Genomic DNA, 10805 nt, shown 5'->3' with positions numbered 1-10805 from the left:
TCCCTGCGCGCTCCCGGCGCTGCGGGCGGCGCCCGCGGGCTCCGCGAGGGGGCGCTGCGGCGGCGGCGGGGCCGGGCGGGGCCGGGCGGGGCTGCCCGCAGGCAGCGCGGAGCGGAGCGGGAGCGGAGCCCGGAGCGCACCTACCTGTGGCATGGGAGAGGTGAGTGCGGCCCTTCCGCCCCCGGCTTGGCGGGGTCTTGCCCGGACTTGGGTCTAAGCTGCCTGGGCTCTCCCTGGAGGTCGTCTGGAGCACTTGAGTAAAAGTAGGTAGGGTGTTCGGTTGAGTCTCTTGTCTTCGCTTTTCTCCTTGCCATCCCCGCGGTATCGGAGCTTTCTCTTTTTTTTTTTTTTTCCCTTTTTCTTATATTTACTTATGTGTTTATTTACCTGGCGTTAGCATTTGGGGAGCTTTTTTACCGACAAGTTTCAGGTTCTCCTTCAGCTTGTTAAGTTCTCTCCTGTGCATCCACCAAGGCAAGAAAATTCGTCTTACATGAAGCTTGATATGAGGTCCCACTTGGTACCTCTGCGGTAACAAAGAAAACATATTTATCCTAATTTGCTGTGAAAGGTAGTTTGCTGCTTTGTAGGTGGAGCAGGGTGAGCTTTAGATGGAGGATTTTCCTCTGTCATCATGTCCCCTTGGTTGCTAAGCAGTGGTGACCACATCTGTAAAAAGATGGAAGAAGCACAGAGGAGAGAGCAACAGGGAAGGCCAGGAGGAACAGCAGAATCTCCTCTCGGGCAGCCTTATCTGCTGGGTGTTCTTGTAGAGAATTAACACCAATGCATTAATCCTTCTTATGCACCTGTTTCCTTAACTCTAAACTTCTGGCATTTCAGCTTATAGTTCACATGCAGCAAATTTTGTTCAACCAAATTGGTTTGTCATGACTTTTATACAAAGAGAACTCATTTATAAAAGTGCACTTTGTGCTTCTCATAAGTGGCACTGCTTCAGCCTCAAAAAAAAAAGAAAAGTCTTGATAGGAAAACAAATGATGGGAACAATCCTTACACAAAACTGTAAGGAGATTTATGAAAAGGAAGCTTTTAGTCACAACAGTTAATTTCAGTACCCTTTCCCCCTCCTTTTGTAAAATCAGATTTTGCTGTTAAACCTGAGGACTCCAATGTATTTAATGTTTCTTTGTTCACCAAAATATCTCATAGTTTCTGGATTATAATTAAAAAAACTTCTAATCTGAGTGGGATGCAAAAAGAAAAACTAAGTAGTGGAAGGGTAGATTTAATGTTATTTTTCCAGTTGAACTTGTTGAGCTTGAGCAAATATGTGCATATGAGTTAACAACAAAAAGAACTCCTACAAACAACAACAAAAAAAACCCAGCAATCACTGAAAACCCCAAACCAAAACAAAACCACCCACAAACCCCCCCAAATTAGTGTAACTGTATGACATGTTTACGATTTATTGCATAGCACCACAGCACCATTTAAGGTGAGAATTTTCATATGGAATGAAAGGCAGTTCTGACACTGCCATTTTCGTGTCAGTTGTATGTTTGTTTAAATGTTTTTCAGCTTTTAAGTGGACTGAAAGTTAACTTTTATTAGAATCGGACCAGTTGCTGCGTTGTTGTCGTTGTCTGCCAAACACTGCAGTTGTAGGCAAACAGGAGGAGTCCGTCCTGGCTCTGATCTCCCTGTGAGAGACACAACGGCTGCTTGGCTGCTCCTGATGGAAAGGGTGTGTCAGGGTGGGGAGCAGAGCTCTGGGTGTGCATCACACACAGAGGTTCAGGATGGTCAGAGCTGTGTACAGGATGCTGCAAGATTTGCTAAGGGCCATGTTGGCCATTAGCCAGTCCAAGGCTTTGATGTCACCCCCACTTCACCCCAGCTCCATCCCTGCCCTTTTTCTGTGTTGGGGATTTAAGAGGATAGTTTCATGTAGGCTCTTGGATTTTTTTTTCTTCTTTCTTATCTATATTTAAAAATACTGTGGCTTTTAACTGACCCTCTAAAGGTTTATTTAGCTAAGGTTTATACAAGTGCAGACTTGATGAAAATACGATTTCTGTGTAAATCTTAGGCATTGATAATTTTATGTTATTCCTAAGAGACACAAAAGCAAACATTGCTCTTTCCTATTTAAAACATTATTCAGTGTTTGCAGATGAAATTCAACAGAGAGAAATGGAAGTGGGTAAAACAGGTTGTTGATTTTAAAACTGCATATATTAAAAGAAATACTAAGTGCATACAAATAGTATGAGACATGAACAGTTTTCTGGGCTTTTAAACAGATGTTGTTAGCCTAAGGTTTTATTACCAGCAGTGCAATACTGATATTGACAGCTTTTACTTTCAATATTTTATGGTAAAACTTGTTTCTCTTATTTAAGGCAAGCATGAAGCTTTGAGGTAATGTTGGGAAACACTTTGTTTTTCTTCATATAAATAAATTTAATTTATTGTTAATTCATACTCACTACTAATAAGTGGTGATAGCATGTAGAAGACATTCCATCTTATGCCAGTCCAAAGAAAAATACTGAACCTGGATCTAATCCTTCGAGAATGTGTCCTCATTTAACTATTTTATAGGGACACTAAGTTAGGAGCCTTCTGCAACATATGCTTTGGGACTGCCATTATAAGTGCATATAATCCAGAACACATGGAGACAGAACTGGTATAATTTAATCTTCAAAAATATTTTCCCTTCCTGTTGAAATAAATTGTAAACTCAGCCCAGGACAAGGATGTATTTATCAATAATAATCACAGATGTCATGCTCCATAGAGAGGGTTGAGTCATCCTCAGTAATGAGTGATTGCACTGGTTGAAGCAATTGTGTTCAAAGCACACTGTCTGCTACCAGGGAGGATTTTCCATTAATTGTCTTGTTCCTCTTGTGAAGGCTTCTGTCACCATTAACTAGTTGATGTCTAGACAGGAAACTAACTCTTTCTCAAATTTTTAAGTACAGGTTGCATTTTCCCCTGTGATGTAATACATTCAGTATAAATATTTTTCTTAACGTTGTGGAAGAAATCCATTCTAGAAGTTTAGTATCCAAGCAGAAGTTTAAAAGAAAAATTAAATGATCTTGGATGCAGTTGTTGTGTACTAAACAAAGCCCCTTCCCCCCAACAGAAATTTGAATATATTTTCGTATATGAAAAGATATATTTAATACAGTTATTTCCATAGAAGTTCTGTCATGTTTTCTGTGAGGAACAAAAAAAGACTGGGGTCTCTTTGAAAATCTCACCGTGAAATTCAATTCAACAAGTTAAGTAAGGAAATTCAGCAGTAATGCTCCAGCAAGGCTCTTTTGTGCCGTTTTGTGATATATTTGTGACATATATTAAATTGGAGTCCCTTCTGTATCTAAAGTTTTAATTCATTCTTGTGTTCTTATTGTGTTGATGAAACCAGTGATCTATAGATCTAGGCTGGGGCTTCTTTAGCTAGGAACTACAGCTTTCTCAGATGATGCATTGTCCAGTGCTATCCTGTATGTTTGGACTTAAAATTCTTGTTTGAAGTTGCCACATGTGAGTGGGGCCTGAGTGGCCAAGAGATCTAAAGTGTCCCTCTGTGCCCTTGCAGTGTTACCTGGTGCTGCAGAGGGGCTGGAGCAATGTCCTCTGGCAGCTGTCCTGTGTGCATGCAGGGGTGGGCAGTGCTGGGGTCCCTCAGGTGCTGTGCCCAGGTGCTTGCCAGCAGGCAGAGAGATGATGCCATTTATGCTGCACCCAAAGCACGACCTGGCAGGTCATCTCTAGTTTTTTTTCTGTCTTGGGTGCTCCCAAGACCCCACCATGTTCTGGGATGAACAGACAACCCCTTTGCATTTCTCTCCCTGTTTGGTTGTGTGTCTGGACAGCTATGATTCACTGAAAACATTATCTTGGTATGAAAATGAGTAGATAATATGTGATGATACACTACAGTGGAAAAATAACCAAATACAAGCACAATCTTGACATTCACTTTGATTTAATCTTAAAGTGCATGTAACTTTATAATGCTTTTATAGATACTGATTTACCTTGCAACAGTATCATTGATAAGGGGTTTCTTTGTGCCTTAAGTGTGAAATATGAAATCATACTGTGTTATTATATCTTCAGGATACCTGAATATATATGTCTTAGAATATTTACAACATCCCTGGGAAGTATTTTGCCCAACTCTTTTTACTGTGTATAAAAAACTTATATACCAGGGGTTAGTCTGTTACAGATTGTATAAAGGCTGCATCTTTCCCTTCCTCCTGCCTTTGCTGTATTTCTTTTCTTTCCACAATTTCTTTAATGACTCTTGGCTGTTTCACGCCTGACCTCCCTTACTGTAGCCACCCTTTCCTTCTGATGTACTCCCCCCACTGCACTGATTTCCCTCCCAGATGAGACACAGCTCTTTTGTTCTCATGCTGCATGCTTAGAGGAAATGTTTGATATTTGATCAGACAGCATCCAGGAAGGACTTTTTGTTTCTAGTATCCAAATAATTAATGTGAATATGCTTCTTAACCATCTGGCTTGCTCAGCTAGCATGCAAATTCTTTATAATAATGAGAAATGTGCCTTCTGAGCAGCTGGCCAGCCAGTGAGGACATGTTTATTTTGAAGGTGTGCCACCTAGAAGGGACCTGTGCTTCTTTGCCCTTAATCCATCAGTGGCTGCCCATTGCTCAGCATTTGGATTGTTCTACAAGGGGTGTGTTTTTATGTGCTGGCTCAGCTTTTGTATCTCCACCCTGATTCTGTCTAGGCGCCCTTCTCTTAACAGCAAGGTTTACATTGAAGAGAAAACATCAAAGGAAATTAATTAAATCAATTATTTGAAAATATGCAGTACCTTCAGTGTTTTTAGGATGTGTAGCCAGGTTAACTGGTACAATAAGAGACAGAAGAAAGCATTTAGAATGTGTTTATGTACAATTTGTTTATAAAGTCTTTACTGGATTTATTCATCTAGTGCACAGGGTGTTTTAAGGTTTTGAGGTTTTCTCCTACCTAGATGATGGAGGAAAGAGGGGGTCATTATCTGAGAGCTGAATTACTGGACAGAGTATTTCTAGTATTGGTTGTCTTTGATTACATACAGGCCAACCAGAACAGGAGGAAGGAGCAGGGGTCAGACAACTGGCACGGTGAGGTGGTACTTAATGAGGAAGATAATGTGTGAAGGCACTACTTAGGCAAACATGTCTATAGAAAGACCAGTGGAGACAAAGGAGCTTCATATTTGGAATCACCTCATATTAAGGGTAACATGAAGGTGACTGCTTTTCATATAAATCCATCAAGATCTGAGAAGTCTTAATGACAATTGAGACCTCAGGTTCAGCAGTCAGAGGGATCTCATCCAGGAATAGAGCCCCTTACTGGCTAGTACGTACCAATTTTCATGGTGCAGTTGTTTTTTTTTCCTTCAATCTCAATCAAAAGACAGTTTCTTTTCTGTTACGGTATTTCTGCTTTGGGACTTGGACTCCAGCTTTTGTGTAGAACAGTGGTGGTACTGAGTTGTGTTGAGCTTCTGTTGATCTCCTGGTCTGTCCTAGAGGATATAAGAGAGCAGCTTGCTGGACCTCTCCCTGCAGGCAGTCCTGTTAGGTAAAATAGCCTTGATCAACACAGCCTGGATCTCTTCCAGAGCCTCCACAAGAGATTTCCAGGCATGTAAATACATGACATAGTGGACTACTGTATTAGATTATATTGAGTTCTGTGTTGCATACCACTTCTGTCAAGAAAAATATATTAATTAACTTACATTTGGATTCAGATCCTATTTTTTGGAAGCTTATTTTTCTGTTTGCAGGTTAATTGATGTATTTTTAAGGAGTTACTACATTTTTCCCTTGTTAAAAAGATTATACAGGTCTTTTTATACACAGAGCTCTTGACTTACTCTCAAGTTATTAACTTCGTTAATAATATGAACCTCAGTTTTGGTGGGAAAATGTACTTCAAAATTGGAGTGCCTTGCAGGATTTTTAAAGATTTTATAATGAAGTAAAACCAGTAAGAATTTCAATTATCATTTTCTTTTACGATCTTAAGGATTTAAATCTTATGTTTTTCAAGTGATGTATCAATTATCAGTTCTTTTTGTTAGACAAAGACTGTCATAGGCAAGAAGAGGTTTAAAATGTTTTAGAGATAATATTTGATAATATTATGTAGAGGTTTCTGTGGTGTAATAAAGATTATCTTTTTAATTAGATTAAATAAATTGAATGAAAGAAGAGTCCATTTGTCTCAAGCACCTAATAGCTATGATCACCTAATTTGTCTGTCTTTCCTTCATTCTCCTTCCATCTGGTCACTGGAGGCATATTTTATTTTCTTATCTTTGTCTTTTCACTGAATTCAATCAGAGTTCTCTCCTTTGTAGTGAACATACTGCTTCATGAATGATGAAAAAGAATAAAATTACAGCCTTGAGAAAATAATAAATAAGGATGATCTTCAAGTTTTTCTGTTAAAAAAACTGTTCTCAGATTGAGGAAAATGTTCCTCCCATCTTTGGACAAATGTGTCAAGTGACAGTAGATTAGTACTTTGCAAGTAATTTAAGAGATGCAAATATGTTTATCAGCAAATCAACTAGCCACAAAATCCTTTTTCATGGTTTTTGCGTCATGGCGATGTGTGCTCACTGGTATCTTTTAGATGGAGATGGGTGTTTAATTGAAGTCTCTAGTAACTGTTTTTCCCAAAATGGTGTTTTAGTGCCGTTCTTCAGTTTCTTTCGCATTGTGAATTCTCTGGCTCTTTTTCTAAAAGTTGTGACATTATGTTTATGATGGGTATGTATTCACTTCTCATTTTAGAAAGTTGTGCATGAATTTGCAGATACTCTTTTTTTCAAAACTCATAAAGCTTTGTTTTTGGCTAAGCTAAAAAGAATTACTCTTCTGGAAATCTTAAGTGATGCAAAGAAATGAGGGGGAAGGAATGCAGGCACTGACTAATAGGATATTCCCCTCTCCTGATGAATACTTGATTAAATTATTGATTCCTACTCTGTGACTGGGAAGGAAGAAGCACAGAAGGTTTTGAAGCTGAATGTCATTCCACAGTGCTGACGAAGTACAGTGGCTCTGGTGGTCTGGACTGAAACAGCTGTTTTCCTTTTGTCTGAAATAGAAAATGGCAGCATGATATGTAAAAAAAAAAAAAATTACTTTTTTGAAACCAACTGCTGCACTTTATATCCTGCTCTTTTAATGACTGTTTTCTGTGAATGCCTTGCAGTTCTGTTTTATGTTGCACAACCACAATATAATTATTTGCTGCAGTTCAGGCTAAGACTCCCTTGTTATAGGAGACTGTGTACTATGGCACATGTATTAAGAAAAGTTGTGTGTCTACAGCAAGGAACAAGATTAGAGTTTGTTTTTATTGGGTTTTATGGGTTTTTGGGGCAGGTGGGGGGACAGAGAATTTTTTCACTCTCTGACCCCTGTATGCTCATGAGTACTTCTAGTCACTGTTGCTGTAGGTGTATTTTCAAACATCTGCCTGGAGGTTGCCCATACTCATCTGGTGCTTTTTTGTGCAAAGTAAATGATTCTCAAGTGTCATTTCTGAAGGGATTCCTAATGGCTCTAGATTTTATGAGGAACAAACGGATAACTATCAAGCCATCTTTGGATGTTTCCTCTGCTGATCTTGCAGTAGTAATTAAAGTGAGACTTATCACGTGCTTTCCTGAGTTGGGAGGTGGAGGCTTTGTTGGCCAGAAGGGTGTTTAACTCTGTGCTGGGGACAGGGACAGGCCTGTCATCAGGGGCACGCAGGGATATCTCTCACCCTCTCAGGCTGATCAAAGCCCTGTCCTGCCCGATGTGCTGAACCACACCAAGGGTCCAGGTGGGTTTGTTCAGAAGGGTTATGAATCACTGGGTTCAAGGCAGGTGGTTCCAAGCCAGTAGATGGTTCTGTGACTTCAGAATAAATATTATTGGCAGACACATTTCTGTGCAGTTCTTTTTCTTCTACCAAGTGGCACGCCCTGATAAGGCAGTGTGAACTTGGCAGATCTTTTTTGATAAATAGTTGTGTTGCTAATAAAATGATTGCAAGAAATTTGAATATTTCCCAATTTACAAAACCTAGGTCAATAAAACTACCAATTTTGTCTCCTTAATCACTGAATTTTTAAGCATGCTTCAGGAAAATACGGATATCTGGCATTCTAACCTGAGGTGAAAAAGAAATTTTTTTCAATTCTTTATATGTTGTCAGTGACTAGAAGACTAGATTGAACCAGAACACTACATTTATCTTTGTCTAAAGATTATAATGAAAAAGGTTGTAGAAGTCTATCCTTTTCTTTCTGATCTTCAAGAATCTTTTATACTTAATTACTGAACATTACTTCTCATTGTACAAGCAGTGAAATCCTTTAAAATGGATTTTCAGTCAGGTAAATTGGTTGTAAAATGTATTTCCGTGGCAAGGTTTTAGTACTATTAATGGTAATACTTCATTAATAATTGTCAATATTTCAGTGTTTTTCAATAATCCAGTGTAATACAATGTTTTACTGCTGCCTCTTATTCATTTTTCAGCTGGCAGTTGGTATCAGCCAGTGCAGTCTTGATTGTGAAACTCTAAATTTAAATGCAGAGGGGTAGAACATGTTCAGTGGGGGAAAAAAGGGTAAAACATGTTCAGTGGGGAAAAAACAATTATGAAATTAGATTAATATTTCAAAATTGTCTTTCCTTTTTCATTCAGCAGGTTTTGTTTTCTTTTGGAGCATACTGTGATGTCTGTTTATTTCTTTATCATTTCCTCTGTGGGCACAAGAGTAGCAATAACTTGGGAGTTTTGTTTTATAATAGCTTAATCTAATCCAGTTCATTTTTCTTGTCTATAATTTTTGCTTACACAATCTAGAACAGGAATAATTTTCAAAAGCAAGTAAATATGGAAAGTAAATGAAAGCATGAGATATGTTTCCAGCTGTCCTTTAGTCTCCAGTGGTGAGGGTTTTGTATGAGAAAGTCTCCTGTTGTATTCTTGCCAGCTGGATGTAATGTCAGATACATTTGAATGCAGACCTGTCTCACAATATAAAGCCAAGAATGAAAGGGAATGAAGGAGGACAAATACTTCAGAAAATGTGAAGAGTTTTGGATTCAAGCCCCAGAGAAAACTACTGCCAAATTTGCCTTGAAATGCCTTTGTTCTGGCTTATGATCACATGAATGTCTGAAAATGACTGATAAAGACAGAGAATTACCACTGTTTATAGGAAAGACTCAGTGCTCATAAGAAAAAATTTCCTTTTAAAAATAATTACACCCCTGAACACAACAGACCCCTGAACAGAGCAGACAGTGTAGTAAATCCTGGGCTTACTTGTTTGTGAAAGAGGCCTGTGCTTATCAAACTAGTTTCACCCTGACACTTTCTGACACTTTAAATTCAAGTAACCTGTTTTCCGAGTTTCTTTCACAATCTTTTCCATTTGGTTTTCACTTGTGATAGGAAGCAATTCTGTATTAAACTAGTTCTGATTGTTAGAACACGGAGAAAAACTCAAGGAAATGCTCTCTAGCTATTTACTTCAGCCCCTGGCATAGTTGTGGATTTAGTTTGATTAACATTTGGCTTAAAATTATGATGATGAGGGTGCCTGGTTTGTTTGGGTTTTTTTGGGATGAACTTGGAATGAGGAAAAAGGCTATCAGTGCTTCCCCAAATTCTGTTATGTCCACTCTAAGTGCTGTACTCTTTGTATTACTGTGTTCTGCAAGTTCCTACATTGCTGTTAACATGTATATATTTAGCGTATATATTTTCTGCTTCAGCTAGAGGAGTTTCTTTGGCTCTCCAAAACTTTTTGATTTGTCTATACCCTCCTGACACCTTTGCTTGATGGGTATTCCTGTGGCTATTCCATAGTACTGTGTCAAAGAGAAGATATGCTCTTACATTATTTTTCATATTTATAAAAAACAGTGTTTTTTGTGAAATTTTCATATTAAGTGAATTTCCAATAATGTGAGTTTTTAATATTAATGTGCCGTATAAATTGAATTGGTTAGGACAGAATATGTAGATGACAACTAACAAGGTACAAACTAGTAACATACTATGGAACACAAGTCACAGGAGGTAAGGACCAAAGCAGGCATGTAAGAGAAAATTTCTTCTGTGACAAAGCCTTGATGTTGGACTTCAATGTAAAAGTTCTGGCCACAGGAATGAATATTTTGTAGTGGTGCTAGTGCCAGTGTTTATACTGCACCCAGTCACAGAATCACAGAATAGATCAGGTTAGGAAGGACCACAGTGGATCATCTGGTCCACCCTCCCTGCTCAAGCAGGGTCATCCCGTAGCACATGGCAATCTGTACAAAAACTTTGTAAATAATTGAATCTCCACTAAAACAAAAAACAACCAACCAAAAAATGAACAAATGCAGTATTAAATGCCATCATGGTGTCAAGTGTTCTAGCGTATTCTTACTTTCCTTCTCATGCTCTCATGTTCATTGGGAAGCAGATGGTGAACTTTGTCAATGAGGCTGATAGCCTGAAATTCTCTTGTGCCAGCACAGCATTGTGTTTCAGGCTGTTGAACTAAACAGAATAATTGGTATTGAACTCTCAGTTTTACAGGCTTATTCTGCTTCTGTGGTTTTTTAATGGATATCATTAGTAAACAGTTTTTTTCTGATACATACAAAAATTCAGTAATATAGTGAAAGGAGCACAATCCTTTTTGAACCTAACAGGTGGACCTTTACAAGAACATCCTACCATACATCTCTGTGTTGATGTATGCTGATGCCATTTTC

Source organism: Pyrgilauda ruficollis, unplaced genomic scaffold, assembly GCF_017590135.1.
Source record: "Pyrgilauda ruficollis isolate IOZ18807 unplaced genomic scaffold, ASM1759013v1 scaffold3, whole genome shotgun sequence".
Classification (NCBI taxonomy): Eukaryota; Metazoa; Chordata; class Aves; order Passeriformes; family Passeridae; genus Pyrgilauda; species Pyrgilauda ruficollis.
Note: the sequence above shows the minus strand (reverse complement) of the source record.